The following is an 8,472-nucleotide window of genomic DNA, read 5'->3' on the forward strand; positions in this document are numbered from 1 at the left end:
ATTGAAGCAACCTAAAGGTCTTCTGATTCCAAGCCTTGTACTTAAAAATGAAAATGAAACCCCTATTTCTAGAAATTTCTCTAGCAAACTTTGGAACTCCATTATTCAGTGTATAGAAATCTGAGAAGCCAGTTACAGTGCCTAGGCCTTTTTTGTTGTTGTTGTTGACATTGTATTTCATGAAGGAATTACTCCATCGTGTGGCCAAACCAAAGAATCACAGCATTCTACCCAACAAGGTAATGCTAGGAAAATGTTACATGGAACCAGATGTGGACAATATAATTCTGCAGCAGTGAATCTTGGTAGGATGCCATTTGGCCAATCCATTTGGCCAAAGTAGTGAGTGACTGAGTAAATAAGCTGGTTATTATGAGAAAAAGATTGCTTCCTTTCTCTATATAAAAATCTCCAAAAGTTATAGAAGTCATGTGTAAAAAATATTAGAAATATTTTTAACTCTGCAATTCCTAGAAATAGAGCATTCTAGGAAAAGGATATGGTTCACAGTTAAAACCAAAGGATTGAAATTCATGTGTAATTTGAGATCTGGGTGGAGTACTTTCACTTTTTGCAATCTGGCCTTTCAAAGCCTAGCTGTTGAGTTTTGTCGTTATCTTGATTAGCTGCATAGGCCTTTTGTAAACCACCAACAGCATCACGTGTGGAAAGAGATTTGCATCTAGTTGTGACACAATAATGGTTTGATTAAGTCAATATTGGACGTTGAAGCAATTCCATTTAAACTGTATGGGTTTACATTGGTACTAGGTTAGCCTTGATTTTGACAGAGGGACCTATTGTACCAGAACAGTCTTTAGGTTATCCCTTATCATGAAAGCACTGCAGAAACCAAGTCTGGAGTCAGAATGACTGCCAAAAGAAATTTGTGTTTTTAGTTAAGTCCTAGGTTAGGCCAGGTTAGACCTTCCCACTCCATAGAAATTTGGTTTGAGATCTCCTGGTACCACAAATGTATGAAGGCAAATAGCTAATATTTATACAGTTCTTTAAGGTTTGTTTTGTTGTTTGGTAACAAATAAACGTAATCAAGCAAACCAAATTCACACATTTACCATGTCCAAAAATGTGTGTCTCATTTTGTACCTTGAGTCCATCACCTCTGTCAAAAGGTGGGCAGCCTACTTCATCATTGGTCCTCTTAGTTGTGGTTAATTGCAATGATCAGAGTTCCTAAGTCTTTCAAAGTTGTTTAGCTTTGCAATGTTGTGCTCATTCCATACATTATTCTCCTGGTTCTGCTCACTTCACTTTACATCAGTTCATACAAGTCTTTCCAGGTTTCTCTGAAATGGTCATTTCTTGTGTCACAATAATATTCCAATATATTTGAATGCCAAAATTTGTTCAGTCAGTCTCCAACTTATGGGCACCCTATTTGTTTCCTTTTCTTTGCTGCTGTAAATATAAAGAGCTGCTATAAATATCTTTGTATCTGTGGATCCTTTCTATCTGTGTTTGAACTCTTTGGTGTATATGTCTAATAGTGTATTTATGGATCAAAGAATATGTACAGTTTAGTGACTTTTGGCGTATAGTTCCAAATTGCTTTCCAGAATTGTGGGAACAATTCACAACTCTACCAATCATTGTGTCTGGGTCTTTTTTCAGCCTCTCTAACAATTCTCACTTTCCTTTTTTGTCATCTTTGCCAATGTGGTAGGTGTGGTAGAACCTCAGGATTGTTTTAATTTACATTTCTCTAATTATTACTGGTTTGTAACATATGGTAAATGATATCTGACATTTCTTGTTTGAGGAATAACTTTGGTCATTTATCTATTGGGAGGAATAACTCTCAAGCTTATATAGTTAGATCAATGCCTTATATGTCTTGGATATCAAACCTTTATTAGAGAAACTTGCTGCAAAGATTCCTCCAATACCCCAGTTATCTGTTTCTGTTCTAATTTTTTAAAATACATTTTTATTTTTTCAATTATTAAGCATTTTCCCCTCCCTATCGCTTTTCCCTCCTCTACTGAAAAAAAGAAAGAAGGGAGATAAAAGCAAGAATGAAAGGAAGGAAGCTGGAAAGCTAGGAAGAAATATAACACTCTTGTATTATATAATCACGGTCAAGCAAAACAAAATTCTCGCATTGGTGACATCCAAAAGTATGTTTCTCTTTCTGTTTGGTAATCTATCATCTCAGTCATGGAATCGTTGCATTGATCAGAGTTTTTAAGGTTTTCAGAATTATCCATCTTTGTAATATTGATGTTATAGTATTAATTCTGATTCTGCTCACTTCACTTTGTATCTCTTTGTACAAGTTTTCCCAGGCCTCTCTGAAACTGTCTTTTAAAAAATTTCCTGCAGCCCAATAGTATTCCATTACATTCATATACTTTAATTTGTTCAGCCGTTCCCTAACTGATGAGTACCCTTTTAGTTTCTAGTTCTTTTTCATTACAAAAAGAACCTCTATAAATATCTTTGCATATGTCATTCCTTTTCCTCCTTTTTTATCCTAATTTCTTTGAGGTATAGGGCTAGGAGTGTTATGCATAGTTTAGTAATTTGGGGGCATGATTCTAGATTGTTTTCCAGAGGGGCTCGACTGATTCACAGCGCCATCATCAATGCATCAATGTGTCTGTTTTCATGCAACCCCTCTACCATTAATCATTTTCCTTTTTTGTCACCTTTGTCAATATAAGAGCTGTGATATAGAACCTCAGAGTTGCTTTAATTTGCATTTCTTTAATTATTGGTGATTTGGAGCATTTTTTTTTCATATATCTCTCTATAAATTGGATTTCTTCCCTTGAGAACTGTCTTTAGAACAGTATAAGTCTGCCCATGGCATCAACCCCCACTTCAATGAACAACAGACACTTTATCTTTAGGATCAAATGTCGTGGCCTCTTTGGCATCTAAAGCTGTACATCTGGTCCCTTTGTACTTTTCCAGTCCTCCTACACTTTGCTCCTTTCCCCATACTCTACAATTCAACTCCAAGGGACTATTTACCATTCTTTGAATAGTTCACCTCCTCTCGTTGTCTGTGTACGCCTGTCCCCCATGCCTGGAAAGCTCTGCCCCCTCATTTCTATGTCTTAGTTTCTCAGGCTTCCTTCAAAACTCCAGTGAAATCATATCTTCTGGAGGAGATTTTTCAATCAATAGATTAATAAACAATCAATAAATATTTATTAAGTACTTACTATGTGCCCAGCACTGGCATAGCTGCTGGTGCCTTCCTCTCTGAGGAAATCTCCATACACTCCATATATATCTTGTATATATAATCCACTCTGGTTTCAGATCCTCAGAACAAGATACTCCCTGGTGTCCTGCTCACCTACCATCCCCATCTTGTTTTCCTGCCTCCTTTTGCATATTGTTCCCCCTTTGTATGGTAAACCCCTTGAGGTCAGGGATTGTCTTTCTTTTTATTAATTGTATCTCTAGTTCGTAAAACAGAGCCTGGCACATAGTAGGGGCTTAATAAATGTTTATCAGATTAGATTGGATTGCAATATTGTTTCCCCTATTAGAGCATGGGGTACTTGATGTTGGGAGTTGTTTTTTCCTTTCTTTATATCCCTAGCACTCAGCACTGAGTTTGGCATAGAGTAAGTGCTAAATAATGCTTTTGACTGACTATATCTCAATCATAATCTATAGCTTTCTGTGAATGAATGAATGGCAAAGCTTTTATTATGTGCCAAGCATCTGTCTATATCTATATCTATAAATATATACATCTATCAACATATACAATTTACCAATCAAGTATTTATTAACTACTTATGACATACTAGGCACTGTGTTAAGCATTGGGGATACAAGTATATACATATATAAAATTCACACAACACATATATAGATATATTACATAGATACATACATATATAGATAGCACGCATATACACATATATATAAAAACAAGGAAAATACATATGGAGAAAACAAAGATATAAGTAATGCATATAATAGTGATCATGGTATGAAGTTAGAGAACTTACAGATTGTTAGTGTTATGTGTGTATATGTATGTATTACATGTGTGTATGCACATAAACATACATGTATGTAGATACATATAAATGTATGTGTACACCCATATATATACATATAACACTAATGGACAAGCTCTACTTAAAGGTTCTCTATCTCAATTCATATCATAATCTGTACCAAATGCATTCTTGATGTCCTTGTTTTTTTCCATTGTGGCTGGGCTAAACATTTAAGTGATTATGGTTCCTCTTTATGGGTTTCTGCAGCATTCCAAAGCTTGATAAAATTAGCACACTGTGGTCCACAGACAGGAGCATCTGTGGGATCTCACAATAGGGAATCCCTCTTCAACACAGACTCAGTGTTGGACCTCTTCCATGATGGCGTTAAACACCTTTGGTGAACATATGCCTCACTGTTTTAAAGTTGTCTCTGTGGTTACAGCTTTCAGAATGTCTTGTATAATTTTGATGTAGCCATAGGAACAATTTTTTTGGAGAAGAGCCTTTCAAGTAGTGTTTTGTTCTACTAAAAGTCAAACACTTTATGTATGGAGCTATAAAAATGGTGCAATTCTTAGCACCATCTGCCTCTTTTTAATTCTTCCCTCTCACTGTCACTGCAAAAGCAAAAGGTGTAATACGTTTTAGAAATGTTTCCATTTAAAATGACTAATTTTTCAAAAAGTACACCCATCCTTAAACTGGTAAGCTTAAAGTGAATAGTTAAGTGGTAAACTCTTAGCTATCAAGAAAAGATGTTTTTCCAAAAAGATTTCATTCCTCAAGCGTTTGACTTTTAGTACCTAATTGACATGGTTGTATGAATTTCTCCCCACCCACCTTTACCATATTCTGTAGTATATAATTACAAAGGAATAGGATGGGGGGACTGCAGGACCAAGGCTTGGAAAGGGCTGAGTAGAAAAGGACAAGAAGCCATGGGATTAGAAAGTCGTGAACAGTGTATACTTGGATTGCTAACTATGGGGTAAATACTAAAGAGGGAAAGAAGTGAAATCAGGAGAGGGGCAATGATCTAAGTATTGAGGGTCAAAAAATAGGTTTAGGAGGGATAAGGCATAGGAAGAAATGGAATGACAGGAGGTTATGGTCTGATAGAGGCATGTCATAGTTTTTAATTTAGGAAGCATAACACTTGTGGGTAATGGTGATACCTAGTATGTAACCATTCCTATGTGTGGCTGAAGTGAAGTAAAGGAGTAATTATGAAATTTAAGGAGAATGAATAATTATGAGTTAGGGAGTCTGAAGGAGAATCAAGATGGATATTGAAATTGCCTAGCACAAGAACAGGAGTTGAAGAGGAGAGGAAGACAATAAGCCATGTATTGAACGTTTTTAGAAAAGAAGGAGAATGACTTGGAGTCTGATACTCAAGAGCCATTATGATCTGAATTGGGGTGAAAATTCTGATACTGTGACCTACAAAGGATGACAGGATATTCTTCTCTAACCTGTTCTCTCTCTTCCCTTTCTTCCAAAGGAAGTTTAGTCTTGGAGTCACAGGGGAGATGATGTTCTGTCTTCAAAGCCCAATTCTCATGCCATCCAAAACGGCATAATCTAAATTTGTTTTCAGTTCCCTTAACTCTAACACAACCAGCTCAGTTCATTGGCATTGAAAAGACTGCTAACTGACTTAAAACTTGCGTAAGAGAGAGAATGGAATTTCTCTTCTTAGAAATGACTATATGAGTAGATAGCCATTTAATTGTGAGGATTCTCCAAAACTCAGGTCTTGACCCATTCTCACCACCTATATATATGCTATACTCTAATACAACATACTTTAATGTGTTCGGCTATAACCCTTGTCTTGATCACTCCCAAATCAACATCTCTCATACCTAACTCCTCAGTTGAATTCCACACCCATATTTTCAATTACATACAGGATCTCCTTTTAGATTACCCAATCAATATGATCAAAGTCAATTTGTCATCTTCCCCAAGGAACTAAATTCCTTTCATAACTTCCTAATAGATCATGCTCAGAGCGTTGCTATAGATACTCTCCAATATTTTCCCTTGAAAATATAATTTCATTTTCATCACAAACCTCTACTCTGCATTAATTCAATATTGTTCAAAATTTCTAATTGACACTTCAGCCAAAGATGATCAATCTTCTATTATCTCTGACAGTTATTTCTGGAAGTTACAAACATTTCTAAATAGCTACTGATAACCTAAAGTGAAAGTATTTTAAGATGTTGATATCTAGTGTACAGGCAACATTCATTAAAACTTTGGTCATTAGGACCACTTGAGGAATGAATCTTTTTGGAAAAACATCTTTTCTTGATAGCTAAGGGTTTACCACTTAAGCTATTCACTTTAAGCTTACCAGTTTAAGGATGAATGTACTTTAAAAAAAATTAGTCATTTTCAGGGCAGGTAGGTGGCTCAGTGAATAGAGCTCTGGCTTTGGAGTCAAAAGGACCTGAATTCAAATCCAGCCTCAGACACTTAACACTTACTAACTGCATGACCCTGGGCAAGTCACTTAACCCCTATTGCCTCACCAAAAAGAAAAAAAAAAGAAATTAGTCGTTTTGAGTGGAAACATTTCTAAAATGTATTACACCTTTTGTTTCTGCAGTGATAGTGAGAGGGAGGCATTAAAAAGAGGCAGATGGTGCTAAGAATCACACCATTTTTATAGCTCCATACATAATAAAAAACAAACAAATCACAAAAACCTTTCATTGCATCCAGCCACCCAATTAAGCTATCCCTTTATCAGCAAGACTGCTAGGAAAGGTAGCCTAGATTTGCTCTCCACTTCCTCTCCTCTCATTCTTTTCTCAGCCCTTTGCAATCTGGCTTCCTACTTGACTGAAACTGCTGTCTCCAAAGTTACCAATGATTTCTTAATTGCCTAATCTGTTGGTCTTTTTCAGTCTTTACCCTTCTTGACCTATGTGTTGCATTTGACACTGTTGATCACCTGGATACTTCTTCCTCTCTGGATTTTCATGACACTACTCTCTCTTGGCTCTCCTTCTATCTGTTTCCTTCTGCTATTCTTTCTCAGTTTCCCTTGATTTATCATCCACATCACACCCTCTATAGATAGATGTAGATGTTCTCCAAGGCTTTGTCCAAGGTTCCCCTTCTCTTCCCTGTCTACACACTCTTTCTGTGACCACATCAATTCTCATTGTTTTAATGATCAAAGTTTCAGGATCAGAGAACAGAACAGTAGTAGAGTGATAGAGTGCTGGATTTAGAGTCAGGAGAGTGTTCAAATCCCACTCTCTGCCACCGACATCATCTATAAAATCATCTATAAAATGGGAATAACAGTATTTGCTCCTAGAAAGATATGAATGTAGAAAGGGCAAATTTTGGTGCCTGATAAAATATACAGGATGAGGGAGAAAGAAGATTTGGGGGTAACACCAAGGTTATGTACTATATAAATAGGAAGAAGGATGGTACCTTTGATAGAAATAAGGAAGTCTGAACAGAGGGAGGAATAGAAAGATGAGTCCTGAGTCACCAGTGTGAATGATTGTTCAGTTTCCTAGATCCAAAAGCCAGGCCATTTGAAAGTATGTAATTTAAATTTGTCTCTAGTTCCCTTCCCAGTATCAGAACCATCTCATAATCTTTACCTCTATTTGGGTTCCTGGACAGATGTATTGGGAAGGTTAGTGTGGCTTACATTGTATTCTTCTCCTTTGTCACAAATGTCCATGAAAAGGCATTAAAAGATATCCTGGGTCTGGGACTAGTCCATTCTCCTAGGCTGGGCAGATAGTACCCTCTGTGTGGGATACTGTTCTGTTCTCTGATCCTGAAACTGACATTGAGGGAAGTCCCATAGGGAGACAAATGCTCCTTTCATATTTAATTGCTATTCAGGAATGCCGGCATTCATAATGCCTCAATTTTTTCCCCTCGATTATAAGCACTTTCTTTGTCTCACTTTGGCAAAAATTCCCATCCTTATAGAACTGCCTTCGAGGCATTGGGAGGGTGGAAGGTAAAGTCCAACATTGAACTAATTATTAACAGAGCTAAGAATGAATTTCAGACTTTCTGTATCTTGGGTATGTCACTAGGCTGTGTAATTCAGTAAAAACCTGGTGTAATCTGGAACTAGTTAAATCTCTTAGATGGGTCATTGGTACATTTCTGGGAATGGTTAAACACACACATTTTGCATCATATTCTGGCACATTAAAGAATCCTGTCCAAGACACTTTACTTTTAATTACAGGTACATCACTGGATTTTTATAATGGAATTTCAGGTCTGATATAGACTTTAGAGATCATCTAGTCCAACTTTATAGATGAAGAAATGGGGACTCAGAGAGATAGCCTTGCCTGAAGTACTCGAGCTAGTTACTACTTAGTAGGAGATTCATCCTTAGAGCACAGATCTCCTAACTTCCTCATCACCAGGGCTTTCATAGACTCATAGAATACCATAGTTGGAAGAGACTTCA

This window comes from Phascolarctos cinereus, unplaced genomic scaffold, assembly GCF_003287225.1.
Source record: "Phascolarctos cinereus isolate Bilbo 61053 unplaced genomic scaffold, phaCin_HiC Scaffold_4;HRSCAF=312, whole genome shotgun sequence".
Taxonomy (NCBI): domain Eukaryota; kingdom Metazoa; phylum Chordata; class Mammalia; order Diprotodontia; family Phascolarctidae; genus Phascolarctos; species Phascolarctos cinereus.